Below are 12,513 nucleotides of genomic sequence, written 5' to 3'. Positions count from 1 at the left end.
AATTATTTTAAAGTGAACAATTCAGTGGCATTTAGTACATTCACAATGTTGCACAACCACCATTTCTGTCAATTTTCAGGACATCTTTCACTCCAAAGTAAAACCCCTGACAAATAAGTCAATTTCTCCAGTTCCTCTGCAGCCCCTGGAAACTACCAATCTGTATTCTGTCCCTATTGATTTATGTTTTTCTGAATATTTCAGACAACTGCAGTCATATATAATATGTGACTGTTTGTGTTTGCCTTCTTTCACTTAACATAACATGTTTAGTAGATTCAAACTCTTTTAAGCAGGTATTTGTACTTAATCACTTTTCATGGCTGAAAAACATTCCATGAGTATATACTGCAATTTGTTCATCAATTCATCTGTTGATGCACATTTGGATTGTTCCCACCTTTGCACTCGTGAATAATGCTGCTATCACATGAGGGCACATGTGCTTGTCTGCGAATGTGTTTTCAATTCTTTTAGGTATATTTCTTGGAGTAAAAATGAGAAGTCGTAGGGTAAGTCTGTTTAACTTTTCAAGGAACTACCAAACTCTTTTACACAGTGGCTGAACATTTTTGCATTCCTACTAACAATGTACAGAGATTCCAATTTCTTCACATACTACTCAACACATGTTATTTTCTTTTTTAAAAAATTATGTATATCCTGGTGGGTGTGGGGTCATAGCTCATTGTGATTTTGATTTAGATTTTCCTACTGACTAATGATTTTGAGCATCTTTCCATGTTTTTGTAGGCCATTTATGTATCTTTTAAGAGCTCTCTAGTCAGGTCCTTTGCCCATTTTAAAATTTGGCTGTTTTGCTATATGCTTTGAAAATATTCTCCCATTAATTAAATTTATCCCCTCTTTTTTGATAATGTCCATTGATGCACAAAAGTTTTTAGTTTTGATGAAGTCCTACTGTGGTAGTTAGATTCAGTTGTCAACTTGGCCAGGTGAGTGTACCTAGTTTTGTTGCTGCAGACAAATGAGCCAATGGTACATGACCCTCATCTGTTACTGATTTACATCTGCAGTCGGCTAGGAGGCGTGTCTGCTGCAATGAAGGACGTTTGACTTAATTGTCTGATGCTTAAATGAGAGACCGCAATGTAGCACAGCCTAAGCAGCTTAGCATTCCTCATCTCAACACTCACAGCTCAGCCCAGGCCTTTGGAGATTCAGGAAGAAGTCATCCCGGGGAAAGTTGTTGAAACCCAGGGGCCTGGAGAGAAGGCCAGCAGAGATCACCCTGTGCCTTCCCACGTAAGGAAGAACCTCAGTTGAAAGTTAGCTGCCTTTCCTCTGAAGAACTAATGAAATAAATCCCCTTTTATTAAAAGCTGTTTCTGGTGTGTTGCATTCCAGCAGCTAACAAACTAGAACACCAACTTATCTATTTTTTCTTTTATAGCTCATTGTTTAGGGTCATATCTAAGAATTTGTCCTCAAATCAAAGTTCAGGAAAAATTCCCCTAAATTTTCTACTAAGCAATTTGCAATTTTACCCTTTATATTTTGATTATTGGCCCATTTTTGAGCTAGTTTTTGTGACTTATGTAAGGTAAGCTTCCAACTTCTTTGTATAGGTATCCAGTTTTTCCAACACCTTTTATTGGCACAGCTCTTTTTCTCCCATTGAATGATTCTGGAACTCTTGCAAAAATTAATTGGCTATGGGTTTATTTTTTGATTTACAGTTCTATTTTATCGTTTTATGTCTACCATTATATCAGTACTACACTGTTTTGTTTACTGTAACTTTGTAGTAAGTTTGTAAACTGGGAAATGTCAAATCTCTAACATTGTTCTTCTTTTTCAAGATTATTTTGGCTATATAGGACCCTTTGCAACTCTAAATGTATTTGTGGATCATTTTTTTCATTATGAATTTGGATAGGCATAGCAGTGAATTTGTATTTTGGTACTATTGACATCCTAACAATATTGTTTTTCAATCCATGTAACTAGGGTGTCTTTCCATTTATTCTGGTCTTCTTTAATTTCTTCCAGAAATGATTTATAGTTTTCTTTGTAAAAATCTTTCACTTCTTTAGTGAGGTTATATTTCTAGGTATGTTATTATTTTGAATGCTATTGTAAATGAAATTTTCTTAATTCACTGCTGGTATTATGTTCTGCGTTGATCAAGTACATGGTAACTTAGCTGAATTATTTATTAACTCTACTAGTTAAATTGTGGATTCTTTGGGATTTTTCATTTATTTAGGGTCATGTTATCTTCAAATAGAGATAATTTACTTATTTCCTTCTAATCTAGATCTTTTTTTTTTTTGCCTAATTGCTCTAGTTAGAACTTCCAGTATAATGTTGAATAGCAGTGGTAAAAGTGCATATTTTCATCTAGTTCATGATTTTAAGAGAAATGTTTTCAGTCTTTCAACATTAAATATTATATTAGCTTTGGGTTTTTATTTATCATGTTTAGGGAATTCATTATATTTTGAGTTTTCTGGGTGTTTTTATCATCATATGGTATTGGATTTTGTCACATGTTTTTGTGCATTAATTAATATGATGTTTATTTTCCTTCATTCCATTAATACGTGTGTTACATTCATTGTTTTTTTATGTTGCAACACACTTGCATTCCTGGGTTAAGTCTCACTTGGTCATGGCATTGAATCCTTTTAAACTGCTGTTGGATTAAGTTTTCTAGTACTTTGTTGAGAATCTTTTCATCAATATTCACAATAGATAGTGATCTGTAATCTCCTTTTCTTATGATTCTCAATATGAATTTACTATCAAGGTGTTGCTACCTTCATAGAATGGAAGAGTATGAGAAGCATTTGTGTTCATTCTTCTAAAAAATGATTGGTTAAATTTACCAGTAAAGCCATCTTTGTTGGGAGGTTTTTAATTACTGATTTAATCTCTTTACTTGTTGTAGGCCAGTTCAGAGAACGAAAATTTTCTCAATATGATAAAAGATATATATATATATATATATATATATATATATATATATATATATATATATAAACTCACGACCAACATCACACTCAATGGTGAAAGATTGAAAGCTTTCCTGTTGAGATTGGGAACAAGGCAAGGATGCCCCCTCTCACAACTGTTATTCAACATTGTGCTAGAAGAGTAATTAGGTAAGAAAAAGAAATAAAAAGTCTTCTAAATTGTAAAGGGAGAAGTAAAACTTCCACTGCTTTCAGATGATACGATTCTATGCCTAGAAAGTCCTCCAAACTACAACAAATCAACTGGAGCTTATAAATAAGTTCAACAAGTTGGTACATACAAAACTAACATGCAAAAATCTGTTGTGTTTCTATTCAACATTAATGAGAAATATGCAGAGGAAATCTGGAAAAATATTCCACTTACAATAGCAACTAAAAGAATCAAATACCTAGGATTAAACTTAACCAAGGATGTAGAAGATTGACATTCAGAAAACTACAAAGCATTGCTAAAAGAGGCCAAAGAAGATAAACATTAATGGAAGGGAATTCCACATCCATGGATTGGAAGACTAAATGTTTTTAAGACATCAGTTCTGCCCAAGTTGATTTACAGATTTAATGCAATTCCAATCAAAATGTCCAACAGCTTACTTTGCTGAATTGGAAAAGCCAATAACAAATTTATTTGGAAGTTTAAGGGACTCCAAAGAAGCAAAAACACCTTGGCAAAAACACCTTAAAAAAGAAAAATAAAGTTGTAGTCTCTCATTTCCTGTCTTTAAAGCATATTGCAGAGCTGCAGTGGTAAAAACAGCATGGTATTGCCATAAAGATAATCATATTGTCCACAGGAATGAATTTGAGAGTTTAGAAATAGAACCTTATAACTATGTTCAATTGATTTTTTTTCTTTCTTTTTTTTGGCATGGGCAGGCACTTGGAATTGAACCCAGGTCCCTGGCATGACAGGCGAGAACTCTGCCACTGAGCCACCATTGCCCACCCTCAACTGATTTTTGACACGTTTCCCAAATCTTGTTGACAGAGCAGGCTCTTCAACAAATGGTGCTGGGAGAACTGGATACCCATACCCAAAAGAATGAAAGAAAACTCCTATATCACTCCTTATACAAATATTTACTCAAAATCCATCAAAGACCTAAATATAAAAACTAGAATCATAAAACTCCTAGAAGAAAATTTAAGAAAGCATCTTAAAGATCTTGTGGTGGGAAGTGGCTTCTTAGACCTTATATCCAAAGCACAGATAATGAAAGAAAAAATAGATAAATGGGATTGCCTCAAAACTGAATACTTTTGTGCTTCAAAGGACTTTATCAAGAAGGTGAAAAGGCAGCCAACTCGATGGGGTAAGATATTTGGAAACTACGTATCTGATAAGGGTTTTATATCCAGGATATATAAAAAGATCCTACAACTCAATCATTAAAAAATGCAAGCTAATTTAACAATGGACGAAAGACTTGCACAGACATTTTCCAAAGAGGACATACAAATGGCTAAAAAGCACATGAAAAGATGTTCAACATTATTAGCTATTAGGGAAATGCAAATCAAAACCACAATGTGATATTTCACACCTACTAGAATTCACACTATTAAAACAACAGAAAACTACAAGTTGGAGAGGATGCGGAGAAATAGGAACACATTTAATGTTAGTGGGAATGTAAAATGGTATATTCTGGTGGTCCCTCAAGAAGCTAAATATAGAACTAACATATGATCCAGCAATGCTGCTACTAGGTATATACTCAGAAGAATTGAAGACAGGGACATTTGCATACTGATGTTCCTAGCTGCATTGTTCACAATTACCAAGAGATGGAAGCAACTAGGTGTCCATCAACTTATATAGGAATAAACAAAATGGGGCATGTGCATATGATAGAATATTAATGAGCTATAAGAAGAAATGAAGTCCTGATATATGTGATAACAGGGATGGTCCTTGAGAACATTAGGTTGAGTGAAATAAGTCAAGCACAAAAGGTCAAATATTGTATGACCTCACTATTACGAACTAGCAAACTCATGGTGCTAATATCTAGAATGTAGATCTAAAGATGATAGAATGAGGGAAGAGAATGTGCAGAATTTGTAATAAGGTTGATTGTAGATGTTTGGAAAATGATACAGTTGATGGTAGAACATTATAGTTAGTGCAAGTAACAGTCATGACATGTGGGTGTGATTGCGGTTGACAGGGAAAGTTTTGCATAATGCATGTCACTAGAAGGAAAGTCAGATGATGAAATATGGAACAGTGCAACATAGTGTGCTGGTTTGAAAGGATGTATGGACCCTAGAAAAGCCATGTTTTAATCAAAATCCCATTTCATAAAGGCAGAATAATCCCTATTCAATACTGTATGTTTGAAACTGTAATCAGATCATCTCCCTGGAGATGTAATTTAGTCAAGAGTGGTTGTTAAACTAGATTAGATGATGACATGTCTCCACCCATTTGGGTGGATCTTGAGAAGTTTCTGGAGTCCTATAAAAGAGGAAACATTTTGGAGAATGAAGGAGATTCAGAGAGAGCAGAGAAGAACGACATGGCCATGAGAAGCAGAGAGTCCACAAGCCAGAGACCTTTGGAGATGAAGAAGGAAAATGCCTCCCAGGGAGCATCATGAAACAGGAAGCCAGGAGAGAAAGCTAGCAGATGATGCCATGTTTGCCGTGTGCCCTTCCAGCTGAGAGAGAAACCCTGACTATGTTCGCCATGTGCCTTCTCACTTGAGAGAGAAACCCTGAACTTCATCGGCCTTCTTGAACCAAGGTATCTTTCCCTGGATGAATGCCTTTGATTGGACATTTCTACAGACTTGTTTTAGTTGGGACATTTTCTCAGCTCTAGAACTGTAAACTAGCAACTTATTAAATTCCCCTTTTTAAAACCGTTCCATTTCTGGTATATTGCATACTGGCAGCTAGCAAACTAGGACACATAGTGAACCCTCTTGTGGGTGAAAATGTTCTAGAATTGATTGTAGTGATGAAGCATAACTTACTACAATAGAAGACACTGATTGTAGACTAGATGGATTGTATGTTATGAGAACTTATCTCTATAAAACTACTAAAATGAAAACACAAGCGGCAGCTTCTGATGGGCTGTAAGCAAGTTCCACATTAATTAAGGACATGAAGTCTTAAAGTTTCTCAAAGTAAACATCTCTTAGGAGTATTCTGAGTGTTTTTATGAAAGTTGTCTATAAGATGATACTTTAAAATACATTTATATTGGGTGCTGTGATGGTGGCTCAGTGGCAGAGTTCTTGCTTGTCATGCCAAGACCCGGGTTTGATTCCCAGTGCCTGCCCATGTGAAAAAAAAAAAAGAATACATTTATATTATGTTCCTGAAAAGATAAGAACAATTTGTGATCAATTTAATATGCATGGCTTCCATAGGCCAAGCAGAGGCTGTGGAGATGAGATTAAAATTATACTTTCAGGAATCGTTTCTATAGTTTGTTACTAGAGAAGGTTTTCTGTACATATTGAACACCAGAAGCCATGAGAAGGTGGCTCAGTGTTCTTTCTTGATTGTGAAGTCTGCTTTGGTATTGCTTTGCTATAACTGCAATTTGCCATGATGATTGTGCTTCTCTTCCTTTTGTGAGAGCAGGAAGGAGTGGAAATAATCTGAGTGACCTCTGTTTAAAAAAATAAAGAATTATGAGAAAGAGACGAGTGCTTTACATCAGTCCTTCTGTAGCCTTTAGAGAAGTTATAACACACACACACAGTAATTTTTGAGCTCGATTATTCTCGTTCCTCCAGAGCCAGGAAGCAGGGTCCCACACTGAAAACACATCTGCCACCTTCAAGACTACCATGGAGCCGGGAGTATCAGGGCATGGATAAATAAAAACACAACAAAGCTTTCCACGATTTTTAAGTTGCCTATTTCTTGATTCATCATTTGATTAGTTGCCATAAAACTATCTTCCAGAGATCAGATAAAGTTTGGTTCTGATTGTTTCTAGCTTGTTGCTGTTTCTTCCTAGTTTCTGGAATGGGTAAGGCATTTGGAGCTGCCTAAACTACAATTAAATTGGTGTCACTCTCCTTCATCAAGGAGCCTCCTTGAGGGAGGTTGGTGGAAATGCTTGCAGTCTTTGTACATTTGAAGTCTGGTACAGTACTAGATAAAACCAAATATTCACCATTTGTCTGTAGAAGTCTACTAAAAGTTACTGGGACACATGCTGCATTATAGGCAAAAATTCATAAAAGCTGGGCTAAGAAAACTAACTTGACTAACAAAATACAATTTACCATAATTGACTAGCTTTTCTGGAGTGTATAATAATTAGCAACTATTGACAAAAAGTGAACTATAAACTCATGTTAAATGTACTATATAATGTAAGCTACATGAGAAAGAAGAGAATGGCTTGGCATTTCTCTCCATATGCTTATTTCTATTATATAAGAGAGAGTAAAGTGAAATAAAGGAGGAGTTGGGATTTACTTTAATGAAGTTTTAAAAATTATTACATTGTTACCAAAAAATATTCAGAAAGCACTGTATAATCTTCCCATACACTTCAAATTTATTTAATCTTTAATGTTTTTAACCAAGTTGTTTGATTCAAAATTGAAAGAAAGCTTGGGAGTATATCTGCCAAATTCTTTTGAGTAGTTCAATTTCTCAGAGTCTGTCCTAGTACATTTTCAGTATGTCACAAGTAATTTGTTACTATTAATGACTAACTTAATGACATTTATGACTTATTTGCTGCTAGTAAAATTTAAAATGAATTAAAGGTTACACTATTATAATATATTGTAATATAAATCTAATATCCTAAATTTAACATTATGAATTATCTACTTAATATGGAAAAATAAGTGAAGAGTTATGGCTTGTGAATAGAATTGTATATAACTGAGGTTCTATTAATAATTCAGTGAGAAGGAGTTATTAATTCTTTACTCCTCCACAAATATGAAAATGGTGCTAGATATTTTAATGTCCATCACCAGTATCCATACAACCTTCTTAGCACTTCTGCAGCCAAGAGGGAATATATAATTCGTTCTGGCTAATGACCTTTGTGCAGAAATTATGTCTGTCACTTTTCTCTGCAATGTAGAAGTCACTGGCCCCCCTTTTACCATTCTTCCCGCAGCACTCGCAGAGAAGGCAGCTACAGCTTGGTAGAGCCTCCCACAGCTTGATTTGCTGGGGTTCATTATGGGTAACAGTTGCTTTGGAGCTACAATGGGGTCTACTGTTGTAGTACAAGTAATAAACCTATTGATTTTGTTTTTTGGTTTTCTGGCTGCCAAAGCAAATGCCATGATGTGGATTGGCTTAAGCAATGGAAATGTATTGGTTCATGGTTTTGAGTTTAGGAGAAGTCCAAATGAAGTCATCATCATGGCAACGTTTTCTTCCAAGACTGGCTGCCAGTTCTCCTAGGTCCTTGAGTCCTGTCACATAGCAGTGTACAAGGCAGCCTCTCCAGTCTTCTCCCTGTAGGTGACATTGACCTTTGATTTCCTTCTTCTGGTGGCTTTTTCTCTATCTGTCTTAATTTCATCCTTCTTATAAAGAATTCCAGTAATAAGATTAAGACCTGTCTTGCTTGAATTGTCCACACCTTGAACATCCGCTATAGGAAAGTAAGGCATAACCACTGAAGTGGAATGCTATGCTGCTAGCCTATTTAAAGGTCAAACTTATGATATAACGCACCAGCCATGGCCTAACAAGCTCATATTCTATCACTGTTATGGTGAAAATTAAGGAGGGAACAGGATATGAATTACAGTCATAGTCCAAATCAAACTTTTGAATTTTTAAACTTCATTATTTTAAACTTCATTATTATAAGAAGGGAAGAAAGTAATACCAGTTAATGCTAGAATAAAATAATTTATGGCTCGTTCCCAAACAAAGCCATAGCATACCTGTTATACATGTTGATGTAAGAGAGGAAATATATTAAAAGATATCTGTATGTAAAAGCTGCAAAAGACGGCTGTGTGCATGACTGCGAACTATTTTCCTGCTGTTTAAATTCCATTCCCAGTCTACAAAACCTTCAGGGATTCGAGAGAGAAAGTTAGTTGCTTTTAAATTTAACCAGGAAACTAAAAACATATAACAGTTCTTTCTTTCAACTAACATTGCATATAAGTTCCTAAGCGGAAATAAGATAATAAGAGAAGAATGGTTTATTTTCAATCTGTCATTAGGAATTAGAATTCATACCTACAAAGTAACTCTTCAGTCATAACATACATAATCTCACTCCCATGTTTAGAGCAATACAATGCTTTTTGTTATATGTCAAAGACGTTCCAAACCCTTTACATTGGCTAACGTGGTACTGAAGAATCTGAACTCTCCAGTACACCTTGTGTCATTCTCACTCTTTATTAATAACTTTCTTTTAGTTCCTTGAATTTCCAGCTCTTTTTAGTCTCAAGGCCCCTGTCCAAGCTGGGCTGGAGCGCTCCCCTACTTCAGCCTCATTCCTAATCTTCCTTTTGTGTGTCTGCCTCATTTTAAATCTCTTTCAGTGTCATTTTGAAAATAACCACTTTTAGAAGCCTTCTGTGATTAACCAAACTAACTAGCATAAGTGGAAATATCGTCTATCATAACCAGGACCTTAAAAACATTATTCAAATATGTAAGTATTTTAAATAACAATTTTGATTTGTACATTCTTTCTCCCTTTCCTTATATGGAGATAATGCCAGTTCTATAAATATTTTGTTCACCTCTAAGAACAAGGCAACTACTATTATAACTGACACATTATGTCATTGTTTTAAAGAATGGCAATTATTTTTCTTAAAATAGCCAGTCCTCTTAAATCAACCTGAAAAGTTGATGTTTGTTCACTTTCCAACACCTAAAGTTTTATAGAGCAGTGTTTTTAAAACATTTTTTCATGGTCTCTAAAATAAAATTTTTTATTTTATTTCCTTGTAGATATTTTGTTTCTTTATTTTATTCAATTAGATTACTAATTTTTTATAAGTTTAAATATTCTTTCTAACTACTTCAATTTTAAAGAAAATTGAGCTATCAATCTTTTAAATTCATCAATCATTCAAAATATTTTTATTGGTATAAAAATATCAATCATTTAAATTCATGAAACAGTTTTAAATTCTTTCAATCAGGGGTTTCTGCAGAAAATATACTATTTTAAAAAGGGAGGGGGTTAACAGAGAGGAGAGTTTCTGGGATGACCCTTTCCGAAATGATCAAATCAATCAATGGCTGAACATTTAAAAGAGTTTTCCCCCTGCCCTGCAATGGTGGCTCATAGCGAGGGAGAATGACTCTGCAAAGCTGTAATCCGGAAATTGGTAAGTAAGGCAGATCAAACTGCCCCCACCGCTATGGGCTGATAGCCAGTAATCTGGAGCATGGACATGGAAACTACACTGCAAGAAAGACTCTTGTTTGTAATAACTTTTTTGCTCTAGGCAAAAACTAAGATCCATAGGAAAATGGTCTCTGATTCGTTTTCCCTTTTCAAATTTTTGGTGAACATAATTTATATTCAGAATTCTTGCCAGAAGATATTCAGACAAAAGAAATGTTTTAGCTTTCTAATTTTTCCAGCTAGTGATAGTGTAGATGGAGCTAGAGCAAGCTAATCCAGAATAAATAACCAGAGTATTCTGTCTCAGTTTACACTTCCAAACTTCAACAACAGCCACAAACCTAAACTGGACACAGGTTACTACCTGATGTAAGAGACTCACCAAGCCACGTACTTCTTGCTCAGGAACAGAGACTACCACCACATGCCTTTTACACAGGAAGGTATTTCTCAACATACCTTTCAAAATATTTATTAAAGTGACGCTATTCTAAATGCCCATTGACTTATTTCACATTCTGTCACAAATGTATATTTGCAAACATCGAGTGACTTTCTAATTTCTGTTCATGATATGTCAGAGTTAGAGTTTCAGGGAGTCGACATGGCCCTGAGGGAAACCAATGAGATGTATTAACATCCCCATCAAATGAAAATAGACTTCTGGTTTGCTGTGTTAATTAAAACAAACAAAAAGGCATTATCTAGTTTGATGTCTTGATATCTGACTGTAATGGTTTGTTACAAAAGGAAGACGTAGCTTTCATAAAAATTAACTCCTGAGTCCATTTATGATAACACGATGACACTTGGTAAAATGTATCAATCCATTCCATAAGGCAAACATGCATGTTAGAAGGCATTGTTATCATAGTATTAACATCCCCATGACCCCTTGTATTTTCAACATTTTTTGTTGTGAAACATAACCTACACATGAAAAAGCAATAAATTTCAAAGTACAATGTAACAAACAGCTAGCTATAAATAACAAATTCCAGAGTTTGGTATGGGTTACAGATCCACAGTTTTAGGTTTTCTCTTCAAGCTGCTCCGAGGAACTAGGAACTAAAAGAAATATCAATATAATGATTCAGCAGCAACATTCATTTGATAAATCCTATCTTCTCTGTTATAAATCCTCCTTCTTCTTTGATCTTTCTCCAAATCTTTAGGGGTATTTGGGCTATGCCCATTCTAACGTTTTCATGTTGGAGGGGTTGTTGATAACATGGGATGGGTAGATGGAACTCGTTAGTGTTATTGGGGAGGCTGGCCCCTCTATTTCAGGACTTATCTGGCCTAGGAACCCATATGGAGTAGGTAGGTTTGTGGAAAGTAATCCTAGTGTGTGAAACTTTTGTAGAATCTCAGGTGAGGCCCCAGGGTTGACAGGATTGGCTGCATTTGGGTTTAGCAAATCCTGGTGAATTAGCGATTTCTAGCTGAAGCCAGCATAACAGTCGCCTCCAGAGTAGCCTGTCGACTATGTGAACTCTCTATAGACACTGATATCTTATTTTTTTACATTTATTTTCCCCCTTCTGGTCAGGCAGGCATTGTCGCTTCCACTGTGCCAGGGCCAGCCTCATCCCTGGGAGTCATGTCTCTTGTTGTCAGGGAAACTTTCACCCCTGGGTGTCCCCATGACTTTTAAGAATTTGATAATTCCTTCAAAGCTATAATATTTCTTTTAGATTATACATATATTTGGATAAGTAGCCCCAAGGGCATTCACTTGGCCCTATTCTCCATAATAATTCTCACGTCAAGGGTAAGGAAATGAATGTGAAAATTTTGCCAGTCGCTGAATATGTCCATGCTAACCAAACACTTGTGAACTAGGGAAATACCCACAGGGCAGTTATGCAGAGCTGCTGAACTCACTGGGGAGTGGATTAAAGATAAAATTCCATTTATAAATCCACTTCTGCAATAGCAGCTTGAGGGGCTCCCCAGAGAAACAGCCATAAATAGATGAAAATTACTTTTAAAACAGCCATTTCAAGTCTCTGAGAATATTTCGAAGGGCCTACAACAAATTAAGAAACATTTATTCAAAAAATTTGTAGCAAATTTCACAGTTCAATCAGAACAGCGAGAGTCAGTGGAACTTGAGCCCTGGACTGCCCCTCTCACCTACCCCCTGCTCAGTAGGATGGACACTCCATTCTGGACAGG

General features: G+C 35.6%; 1 non-coding gene across 1 annotated transcript; it reads left to right on the top strand.

Moving 5' to 3' along the window:
* Positions 1 to 6,413: 6,413 nt before the first annotated feature.
* LOC143656681 (small nucleolar RNA U3) lies at positions 6,414 to 6,628 on the top strand. Its single transcript, XR_013162585.1, has one exon. It is a non-coding gene; the product is annotated as a small nucleolar RNA U3 (small nucleolar RNA).
* Positions 6,629 to 12,513: the final 5,885 nt, after the last annotated feature.

Source organism: Tamandua tetradactyla, chromosome 14 (genome assembly GCF_023851605.1).
Source record: "Tamandua tetradactyla isolate mTamTet1 chromosome 14, mTamTet1.pri, whole genome shotgun sequence".
NCBI lineage: Eukaryota > Metazoa > Chordata > Mammalia > Pilosa > Myrmecophagidae > Tamandua > Tamandua tetradactyla.
Note: the sequence above shows the minus strand (reverse complement) of the source record. Positions and strands in the feature narration are given on the sequence as shown.